Here is a 12090-nt window from a genome sequence, read left to right as displayed (position 1 = left end):
CAGATCTTCCTGACCCAGGGATTGAGACTTCGTGTCTCCTGCACTGCAGGTGGATTCTTCACAACTGAGCCACCTGGGAAGCCTAGCAGCGGAAATCAGCAAATTGATCCTTATAATACTGGATCCTGATGGTTGATGGAGGAGGCATGTCTGTGAATCAAGGAAGATTTCACAAAGGGCATCATGTCTAAGCTTAAAATGTAGATCACCAGATTGGAAAGGTACAGCTTACTCAAGGACTGTCAGAGGACTGCTGCTTTATCAACAAAGTTTATGTGGTGATCTAAGTCACTTGTGATCATTTCAGCAATTCAGCAAGTTAACCATCATTTAAGGGTGGGTTCATGGCCCCTTGGGCTTCCCTGATAGCTCAGTTGGTAAAGAATCTGCCTGCAATGCAGGAGACCCCAGTTCGATTCTTGGGTTGGGAAGATCCCCTGGAGAAAGGATAGGCTACCCACTCCAGTATTCTGGCCTGGAGAATTCCATGGACTGTATAGTCCATGGGGTCACAAAGAGTCAGACACGACCAAGTGACTTTCACTTCACTTCATGGCCCCTCAAACAATCATAAAAGAGCAAAGATCAGTGATCATAGGTCATCATAGCAAATATGATAAAGATGAAAATGTGTGAAGTATATCTGGAATTACAAAATACCAGGCTTCACTGTTAGCTCAGTTGGTAAAGAATCTGCCTGCAATGCAGGAGACCCTGGTTTGATTCCTGGGTAGGGAAGATCCACTGGAGAAGGGAACAGCTACCACTCCAGTATTCTGGCCTGGAGAATTCCATGGACTGTAGAGTCCATGTGGTCACAGAGAGTCAGACACGACTGAACGACTCTCACAAATGCAACAGAGACACAAAGGCAACAGATGCTCTTGGGAAAATGGTGCCGATTACTTGCTGGATGCAGAGTTGTCACCAACCCTCAATTTGTGAAAAAAAAAAAAAAAAAAGGCAATATCTGCAAAGCACAGTCAAAGGAACACTGCCTGTGTTCTTCTTTATGCAGAAAATGCATGGATTCTTTTTTTAAATATTATTGATGCAGAGTTGATTTACAATATTGCACTAATTTCTGCTGTATAGCAAAGTGACTCAGTTATAAATACATATATATATATTCATATCCTTGTGCATTATGGTTTTTCACAAAATATTGAATACAGTTCCCCATGCTATAAAGTAAGACCTTGTTGTTTATTTATTCTATATATAATAGTTAGAAAATGCATGGATTCAGAAAGGAAAGAGCCATGTAGGACTCCTAAGTTTCTTTGCCAACTAATCTTAACCTTTAAAAAATATTTGCTTTAAATTCAATGCATGACTCAAAGTTTTTACCTTCTATCTCATCAGGCCATTTTTCTGCACCTGCCCCTGGGTTTTTTTTTTTAATTTTATTATTCTTTTACTTCCCAAGTAAGACTGACAGAATTCGCAGGTATCTGCTCAAGATGCCTTTTGATTGCAACTACCATCTTTGAGTCACTTGAGTGAAACACAGATGAATAGATGAATAAGCAGCCCTAGGATTGAGTGACATTTAATAAAAAATACTATTTGTTTAACCTTATTGTGATGTTTTCTGAATCATAAAAATACTGAGCATTCTGGTGGCTGCCAGGCGCTATTATCTGCTACTTGATTTTAAGTGACAGCTGTGGGATTTAGATGGATATTGATGTTTTCTTTTTCTGTTTTATACAACACAAAGTAAAAGGGCTCAGATTGTTGACATCACTGAGTATTCTAGGAATGAAATATTAAATGATTTTAGGAGAAATGTGACTTTTATGTTGGGAAGCATGACACATTATAAACCTGTCTGTCACTGTAATCAGTCCCCTGACGTGAAAGTAATAGGGCTGCACACACACTGTCGCTTTCCATCTCAAGCATAATGCTCTAGGTGAAAACAGAAGGCAGAAGGTTTGTCAGAGGAAAGACAGTGCATTCTGGAAAGATGTTCACTGTAATATTTGAATTTGCTTTGCAAGGCTGTGCACCCCCTTGGCTAATCTAGAGGGTATTTTGGCAAGGCTGTCACCTGAAGTGTATGACTAATCAGGATTCTGCCTCAATAGACTAGGGGACTATTAACCTGCTCAATAAATATTCATTTCGTGGGTAAGCAGCTCCCTGGATCACCATTCTCTTCTGCTTTCTCATGTTCTCAATATACTACGCCATCCAAAAGCTCCATTTCAGCTTACGTTTTCATTTTATTTTCCCCTCTCTGATTTCCTAGGACCTCCTCCTTCCTCAGGAAGGGGGGGGCTTGTTTATGAGCAAGAAGGTATTTCCACCTGAGCAAAACTTGGGCATGATTGCTGCTGCTGCTGCTGCTAAGTCACTTCAGTCGTGTCCGACTCTGTGTGACCCCATAGACGGCAGCCCACTAGGCTCCCCCGTCCCTGGGATTCTCCAGGCAAGAACACTGGAGTGGGTTGCCATTTCCTTCTCCAACGCATGAAAGTGAAATTGAAAGTGAAGTCGCTAGTGTTCCCTAAACCCAGCATCTTGACTGTCTGACATCGTCCAGGCCACTGGGATGTGCACCTCTGCTGTATATTCCCTTGCTTACCTGCCTCCTCTAGACAGAGAGGGGTTTTTTTCTTCCTTTAATCGCAGTATAATTTTCATGTTAATTTCATGTGAACAGCAAAATGATTCAGTTATACAAATATTTCTTTTTCAGATTCTTTTCCATTATAGTTTACTACAAGATATTGAATATAGTTCCCTGTGCTCTGCAGTAGGTCCTTGCAGGTTATCTCTTTTATACATAGTAGTATGTATCTGTCCATTCCAAACATCTAATTTATCCCTCCTCTCTCTTCCTTTTTGGTTACCCTAAGTTTGGTTTCCATGTCTGTGAGTTTATTTCTGATTTGTATATAAGCTCATTTAAACCATTTTTTTTTTCGATTCCACAGGTAAGTGATATCATATATTTGTCTTTCTCTATCTGACTTACTTGACTTAGTGTCAGGAAGCATTTAACAGGAGGCTTCCTATGTGCTGTTTTGGATTTGTCAAGAATTCTCTGTTCCTTATTAATTCCTGAATATAAGGAATTAAGAGGAGAGGCAAGCCTCTCCTGGGGGCTGAGGAATCCAGGCATTTCCTTCATTAGTTTTTCTATCTGGTGATAAGTACCCTCTTCCTTTTTATGAACCATATGGTAATATCTCTGCTGAAAATAGCTATCTTGTAAGGCAGTATAAACACCTGCACAACGTTGAGTTAAACACCTCTGCTCCATCAGAGCTTTGGTCACCGTGTCTTACTTTCTTTGTCTCTTTGTCTCTCTCTCCCACTCTCTCTTTTTCAGGCTGATCCCTTGGAGCGCAGAGCCTCTCTGAGTTCACTTTCCTGCCCGGGCTTCTAAGACCCTCTCGAGAAGGCGCTCTGTGCCTTCACCCCATCAAGAGGGCGCCTGAGGCCTCTGTGAACAGAGCAAGCCCCGTGCCAGGGGCTTTATTGGCTTTCTGCGTAAACCAAGGAATATCAGCCTCTTTCCCTCTCCTTTACTTTCTCATCGGTCAACTCTGGACCACTGGGTTCCAGTCCTTTAGGACCCCAGCAATAGTCTGACAATCTCTGGGTCCATCCATGCTGATGCACATGGTATTACTTCATTCTTTTATGGCTGAGTAGTATATGCCATTGTGTGTATGTACCACACCTTCTTTATCCGTTCCTCTGTTGATGGGCACTTTGGTTGATTCCACGTCTTTGCTGTTGTAAATAGTTTTGCAATGAACATAAGGGTGCATGTATCTTTTCAAGTTGGCAGTTTTGGTTGTTCGTTTTGATATATACTCAGGGGTGGATGGAAAAGGCAATGGCACCCCACTCTTGCCTGGAAAATCCCATGGATGGAGGAGCCTGGTAGGCTGCAGTCCATGGGGTCTCTAAAAGTCAGACACGACTGAGCGACTTCACTTTCACTTTTCACTTTCATGCATTGGAGAAGGAAATGGCAACCCACTCCAGTGATCTTGCCTGGAGAATCCTAGGGATGGGGGAGCCTGGCGGGCTGCCGTCTATGGGGTCGCACAGAGTTGAACATGACTGAAGCGACTTAGCAGCAGCAGCAGCCACAGCAGGAGTGGAATCACCAGGTCATATGAAAGTTCTATTTTTAGTTTTCAGAGAAACTCCATACTGCTCTCCATAGTCAGCCAGCTTTCACTACCTTATACAGCCAGAATCTATCCTCCAAACTTTCATCCTACAGTCTTCTGTTTCCATAATGATGCAAATTAGGAAACAAAGCAGTCTATGGGGCTTGACAGACTGAGGATCTCTCAAGTCAGTAAAGCATGAAGCTCTCAGCTCAGTTTTTGTGACATAAGGGACGCTGACTATCCTCCATGTATCAGAGGTTGCTGGGGAGAAAAACACCTATTGCTCTCATCAGTTTTTATTTACTAATTTTCTCTTAGGAACTATGTAAAAATGTGGAGTTAAAATTTAAAGTGAAGGGTTCTTCATTAATAAAAATTAAATAAAGAAAATGAAAAAGAAATTTGCAGCTACATAGTGGAGAAATAAACTCACATCTTGCTTAAACATTCATATATGTTTTCAAACAAATTCGATAGATTTTGCTCCTGAATTTTGTAAAGTGTTAAGATTGTATCTCACTCAATACAAGTTCATAGATTGATAAGATGTCCCATTTTTACATTGTTTTGCCTGTAATATAAAAACATTTCAGTGCAACACAGCCTATTGCTAAATGGCACCAAATAATCATTTCGTGAAGTCAATGTTATTGACTAATAACATTGACTAATAACTAATCTAATGACTAGATAAATTTAATAAAATAATCTTGAAAAGCAATCTCAGCAATATCACTACCACCACCTGAAATTCTGTACAGCCATGATGGTAGCCCGAGGACACGATGGCATTGTGAAATCACATGCAGTTCCCCTTGGCCACTGATCTGCTTCACAAGCAGTAATTAAAAGATGAGGAAATTCCATCTGTCGTCACTGGTCTGGCATGTCCTGGGTCCCACCCTGAGGTTTTAGGCTCTGCACAACACTGAGTCATACACAGGATCCAGGACTGGAACCTCCTCTATGAATTTTAAGGTATTAAAAAGATTTACCTATGAGTTAATTGCAAGGAGCTATTTTAAATTTAGATGGAATCTCAGAGCCATTAGCAACATCATCTTTTTGCCCACTATATTCAGTGACTGCTAGAACAGCACAAGAAATATCCAGAGAGGAGGCAAGGGGCAGAGTCATACAGATGATCTATGCCAAAGCTTTGGAATCACAGTAATAGCTTTTCAGTCTTACCAAACTTGCTCTGGAAAGAGTATGAAACCAAAAATATAAGCAACTGGGCAAAGCTGTTGAAGGCGAGTAAGATCAGATCCGTATTTTTGGAAGATGGTGACCGGATTTTTTTTTTTTTTTCCCCCTTCGGCACTCAGTGGTCTGGACTTTTTTCCCTAATCACCTTCCTCACAGCCCTTAAACTTGGCCACCTTGCCTGTCTTCCAAACAGGTACATTAATATCATCTGGTCCCTTCCTTCTGGCTCATATTTTTGTCCTGGAAATTACCTTTCTTCAGATCTTAATATTCCATGAACTCACCACTCTTCCCTGAGATTAGAGTTCACTCAAACACAAATGCATGATTAGAAAGCAACTTTCCATTTAGATCTCTCCTCCTTGGGCAGAAAATACCTAAGATTTCAGGGGCATCAGGCTGTTGATCAAAAGCACACATTTTCTTTTGTATAAATTCAGTTTGTTTAGTTCAGTTCTTTTGTTCTTAAAATCATATTCCCTAGAAATTGTAAACAAAGATACTAAATCCACTTCTCTCCATTGGCACATACATTTTAACCTAAGTGGCTAGCACCAGACCCTTTTAGCGGCTCTGTTTATAAGTTGTTGGAAGAAGGACAAAGACTAGCTTCTTTATATTTTATTTATTTTTCAAATTATGAAAGTATGATAACACATTTACAGGAGACTTGGAAAATACAGAACAAGGTTACAAATAGTTCCACTCAATTCTACTACAATTATTTTTTAAGTAGATAAATTAAGATTTTTAGTTGAAGTTTCTATATCAAACTCTCAAAAATTATTAGAATGAATATACAGAAAAGGAGAAGGATATAGTAGACCTGAAAAGCACTATGAACCAATTCAACATAATCGAGATTTATACAATTTTCAAACACAGTAGGATACAAATTCTATTCAAGTTCCCATAGACTATAAACTCAAAAACACTAGAACATATCCAGGGACATAAAACAAGATGAAAAAATTTCATGGCGACCAGGAAAGACTATTTTAATAAACAATTTCAGCAACACAAAAATTCAGGAAATAATATAGTTTACAAATACAAAACTATATTCATCTATTCTGCTAATCAACACTCAGTTTATTTCCACTTTTTTCACTATTTTAACACTTCTGCATCACTTTATTGACTGATAAAAATTCTTCCGTGAATTGCTCTTCTTATTCTTCACTTTTTCCCCCCTTTCCTGTTCTTTTTCTAAGAACTGTGTTAGAGAACTTCAAGTAGTTTGACTGCTAGTTTTATTTAGAGATTACATGCACTGTCAATCTATTGATTCTTCCCATTTGTGGCTTGTTATTTGGGGACTTTTAATCAAATATTTAATATATTGCTGTTGTTGTTCAGTTGCTCGGTCGTGTCCGACTCTTTGTGACCCTGTGGACTGTAGCCTGCCAGGCTCCTCTATCCATATGGGACTTCCCAGGCAAGAATACTGGAGTGGGTTGCCATTTCCTTCTCCAGGGGATCTTCCTGACCCAGGGATTGAACCCGAATCTCTTCCATCTCCTGCATTGGCAGATGGGTTCTTTACCATCTGAGCCACAAGGGAAGCCCATTTAATATACTAATTTTTGTTTATTGATAAATTGACTGCATTCATTTTTTTTTCCTTTACAGTTGGTTTAAGTAATTGTTTTTTCCCTTCTGGACATAAAGAGACTTGCATATTTTTCTTCTACATTTTTAAAGTTTTGCTTTTTTACATGCAGTGCCACATAAAGTAAGATTTATTTCCTAATGCTGTTTACTTTTTGCACATGGATATCTGATTTCCAGTAACATGTCTTGAATGAGAAGATCTTTTTTAATCCACAAGAATATTTAACAAATTCTCTCACAGAATCTGATGTTAACTGAATTAAGTTAATTTGATTAAATTAATTGGCTCAGTGTTTATGGGAAGGCCTTACAACACTTCAGTAGGCCCCAAGAGCACAAGGCAGGTACTCTGAGGTGTAACCCTGGGACTAACTACACTCCCAGCCTCCCTGTAGACCTGCAAATTCTCAAAGGCTTGTGTCCCTGAGTCAGTAACACTCAGAATAAGGTTTTTCTTAGCGTACATAAAAGTTATGGAGAAAAACACCACTTTGTTGCCATGACTGGCATTTCGGGCAGAGGCTAGAACATTGGCAGAGTCCACCTTGTTTAACATTCGTCCACGAGTCAGATGGTAGTAGGATTTCACTAAATATTTATTAAGGGAAAGAGTCAGTTTAGCTGATCTAATTTCTGACTGTTGACTCCTGGCAGTCTAAACAATTATATTAGTCAAGCTTTCCTAGTTACCCAATAGGGAACAAAAAAAAATAAAAAATATTTCAAGTAAAACCTGAAGGAAACATGTCTTCAAGAGGGTAGAATATCCAAGACAGACATTTCTAAGGCACAAAATTCATACAAGAGTAGTGAACATCACACCAGAGCTCGCAGACAATAGAGTGTGTTAAGATTTTGACATTCTCAAGCAACTTGAGGCTTTTTGCAACAAATATAATAGAACGTGAGTTTGTAATGAACTGGTGCCTGGGTCTCTGTGACCCAGACGTGCTGAAAAAAAGAAAAGGGAAATACATCTTCTTTTTCCTTCATGTAACCTGAGGCCACTACAGTATTGAACTCCTTTGGTTGAGTGCTTAGCCTGGTATATTTTGTAAGGAATTTTATCTGTTGGCCACCCAGACACAGATTAGATGAGAAAGGAAACAAAATGTAATTGAGTATTTCAGAGCAATCTGTATTTTTGAAAACTGTATGTGTGTGAATGAATATGATATATATAATATGATATAAATAGGATATATAAAATGTAATTTGATATGTTATTGTATGTATTATGTACATAAGCTTCCCTGGTGACTTAGACGGTAAAGAATCTGCTTGCAATGAAGGAGACCCAGGTTCGATCCCTGGGTCAGGAAGATTCCCTGGAGAAGGAAATGGCAACCTACTCCAGTATTCTTGCCTGGAGAATTCCATGGACAGAGGAGCCTGGTGGTATACAGTCCACGGGGTTGCAAAGAGTTGGACACAACTGAGCAACTAACACTTTCATTTCACTTTCTTTCACTTCATTATGTACATACTATAATTTTGCATATGTGCACATATACACACACACAAGTATACAGGCAACTAATACAATATTATCAGAATATTTATTCTTTGACGATGGAAATTTCAGTGGTCATTTTTGGTTTTGTTTCTATTTTTGTACCTTAGATATTTTTCAAATTTTGTTTGGAGAACTTGTATTACCTTCACCAAGATAAAAAGTTATTTGTTTCAAGGCTGGAAAGAGAACAGACAAGAAATCTTCACCTAAAAACTCTGTGTGGTAAGCAGTCTGAAGTCAAAGTTCCTGGCCTCAGAGCAGCAGAGCCGGCAAAACAGAATTGTGGACACCTCTGCCCCCTACTGTTCACCTTCAGTAAGTACCTGGTGATCCTTCATCCGCTCTTAGTAGGAATCTCCAAGGAGATTGTTTACAAAATCACAAAATCCTGTGGTCCTTCCTCTCCTCAGAGATCCCCAGCCTGGTGACCTTCAGACTGCACTGAGAAATGTGTTCTCAGATAAAGAATACCGTGACCACAGATAGAGAAACCAGGAAAAATATGGATGTCACATGTAGGGACACACAGAGAACCTAAGCTTCTTTCGGTTTTTTAAAAACATACTAGTATATAGTACAATGTGCATTGGAAGATTATACATTAATATAGAATATATTTTAAAATATATTAGTCTATATACTGAGTGTACACTATTAATATTAACAATGTTACATTGTATGTGTTAAAACACTATATGTATTAATAATATTAATGTTACATGTGTACTTTTATATTGCATATGTACCTTACTACACTTGTATATATCTTATTTTTCCTAGTACTATGCTTTTTAAATGCATGTCTATGTTTGTGTATATATTTATATACATGTAGTTTTCTATATGAAGAGTACACAGTATGTATATATATATGTGTGTATGTGGTGGCTCAGACTGTAAACAATCCACCTGCCAATACAGGAGCTGCAGGAGATGGGGGGGTTCAACCCCTAGGTTGGGAAAATCCCCTGGAGAAGGGAATGGCTACCCGCTTCACTGTTCTTGCCTGGAGAGCCCCATGGACAGAGGAGCCTGGTGGGCTACAGTCCATTCGGTCACAAAGAGCTGGACATGCAGAATAGACACAGCACTCACACACACACATACTTTTACAAATGATTTTGCATTTGTCAGTGTTTTATTTTAATGAAGAGCGCAAAGTGTGACTAACATCTGCATTTTAATTCTACAGCTGGTAAAAGCATTTCTTCCTTTGGAAGTTATTCGAAGTCCCAATTTGCTTCAGAAGTTGGCACATCTGAGTTTCTTTTGGCTGTTATTATTTACGAAATTCAGCATTTTCCCAGAGCCAGCTTTGATATAATAAAGCCCTCAGATCTCCAGTCTCACAACCAATTTATTTACAGTCAGTAAAAGACACTGAGGCCCAATGCCTTTCTTAGACATGCTTTCAATAGCACCCATAGAATTCAGTTACATGTGCTGGTCTGAAGGAAAAATGTGGGCAATGTGATAAACACAGCCTTGCCTTGGCCATAACCAAATTAAAATATCTGCCTCAACAGTGGTAGTTAGGGAACCAAATAGACTGAAAAGAAAACAAGGGAAAAAATTTAATTTGAAAGCAAACAGGCTTACACAGTATTTCCTGATGGCAGATTCTGAACCATGAGGCATGAAAATCAAGCATTAATAACCTCAACGGTTGTTGTGTTATTTTATGAGATTTCATCATCAACTATTAAAACTTAGTCTAGACTTTTTTATACCATATCATATTCTTAAATCTGCTTTAAAAACCTGGGATAATTGCTTTAAAATGAATCCATATATGTGTAGAACATACGATTCAAAAATACATAGGATGAAATTTTGTGACACTTATAAATAAGAACTTGTCATTTCCAAGCTTAAGCATTTTTGTTTTTCATTTAACACTTGCCTGGTATTTAACCTGTCCATCCCTCTAAGAGTGTGTAGAGTGAAACTATACAAACATGCGATTCCAACCCTATGCTATTCTGGAAAAGGCAGAACTATGTAGAGAATATAAAGTATCAGGGATTGCTAGAGAGGGGGGAAGGGGGGACAAGGAAGAAGACAGAGTATATTTAGGGAAGTAAAACTACTCTTTTTAGCACTGTAATGGTGGATACATGTCATTATATTTTTATCCAAACCCACAGAACGTACAACACCAAGAGTGATCCATGTCAGCTATAGGCTCCGGGTGATGATGACGTGTCCATGTAGGTTCATTAGCTGTAACACAGGGACCATCTGGTAGGGATACTGATGGGGAGGCTTTGGGGAGTACAGAGGGAATATGGGAAATCTCTATACCTTCCTCTCAATTTTTCTGCAAATCTAAAACTGCTATGAAAAAAAAAATCTTTAAGGAAAAGTTAACCTAAAAGCAGTATTAAAAAAAAAAAAACAGATAAAATCATGTGACTTCATTTATAATGCCTTCTATTTAAGAATGGCACCAATAAACATGATTTATACTACAAGTATATCAGCCACCCCACACACCATCCCAACCAGCTCTTCCCTCACACTGATGACTTGTATCTTTGTTTCCTGGATTGTCATATTCCCTCTAAAGGCAAATCCCCAGACCAGCCCAGGGAAGTCACATGTGACTCTCCAAAGAGCCTCATAATCAGGAGAAAGCACAAATTCTTGACCACATTTTGTTCTCACTTTAGTGGTTGTTTCTTCAGTTCAAACCAAAACAAGGCAAGAGTGGCAGGGTGAAGTAACCGTGGAGAGTAAACACTTACTTGGCATTTCCCCCAGAGGCTGTTTGCAGATAGCAGCTGGTGAGTCATGAGAACAGGTCTCCAGGGATGCTCCACCTCTGACTCAGGGTGGAGTGGGTTTCGGGCCCTTCGCATAGCTCGGCTCCCTGAGTAACTGATCCAATCACAGCTGATCCAATCACAGCAAACAAACGCTGCTTTCATTCAGTCTCCACTCAGAGATTCCAACAACACAGCCAAGTAAGCTAGGTGGCACAGAAAAATGACAGATAACAGAAATTATTGCGAGTCCTCGGCAGATAGAGCTGCAGGCTGAAACAGATTTGCCTGTCACTATCCTGTGTGTCACCGCAGGGCAGGGTGTCACTGTGCCGGGCCAGGTTTCACCGGGTGTTTTCAGCTTCCTTGTTGATATCTGAATGCCTCTGCGAAGGAATTTGTGTGAGAAATAGACCTATTTTTATTCACAATGACTTCACCATCTGCCCTAGTATTTTGTGTACACAGATTCATGTCCTGCATGTTAACATATTTCAATCTGTGAACCCTCCAGACTCGAAATGTCTTTTTAAAGAGTAACAGGATGCTATGAACACTCTGTTTCATGGTGTAGAACTGATAACTACTAAAGGTTCTTCAAGCCATTCAAAAAAGAATGGCTTTAAAGATAAAGCTGCAGGAATATCTCATTCACAATGATGAAACTATACAGAGGCTTGTTTAGTTTTGTTTTGTTTTTAAAGTCTGTAGGAAAAATGTTCTCACCAAATGTTTAAATTAGTGGAGACTTTTCTGTGGGTGAGTTCTCCTTTCCACGTGTTTTGGAAATAATTTAAGAATGGGAATCAGAAAGCTGGTGCTGCCTCCATGATTTATTTATTCT

The 12090-nt window shown here is 39.2% G+C and overlaps 1 long non-coding RNA gene across 2 annotated transcripts in view; it reads right to left on the bottom strand.

The window, feature by feature from the left end:
* LOC138416997 (uncharacterized) overlaps window positions 1-11554 on the bottom strand; it is an 86715-nt gene extending 75161 nt beyond the window's left edge. Inside the window, exon 1 of one of the 2 annotated variants that reach the window (XR_011247930.1) lies at window positions 11229-11554. This is a non-coding gene — a long non-coding RNA (uncharacterized lncRNA). The remainder of the gene's footprint in view (window positions 1-11228) is intronic. The other variant, XR_011247929.1, reaches the window with a different exon arrangement.
* Window positions 11555-12090: the final 536 nt, after the last annotated feature.

This window comes from Ovis canadensis, chromosome 13 (genome assembly GCF_042477335.2).
Source record: "Ovis canadensis isolate MfBH-ARS-UI-01 breed Bighorn chromosome 13, ARS-UI_OviCan_v2, whole genome shotgun sequence".
In the NCBI taxonomy this organism is placed as follows: Eukaryota; Metazoa; Chordata; class Mammalia; order Artiodactyla; family Bovidae; genus Ovis; species Ovis canadensis.
Note: the sequence above shows the minus strand (reverse complement) of the source record. Positions and strands in the feature narration are given on the sequence as shown.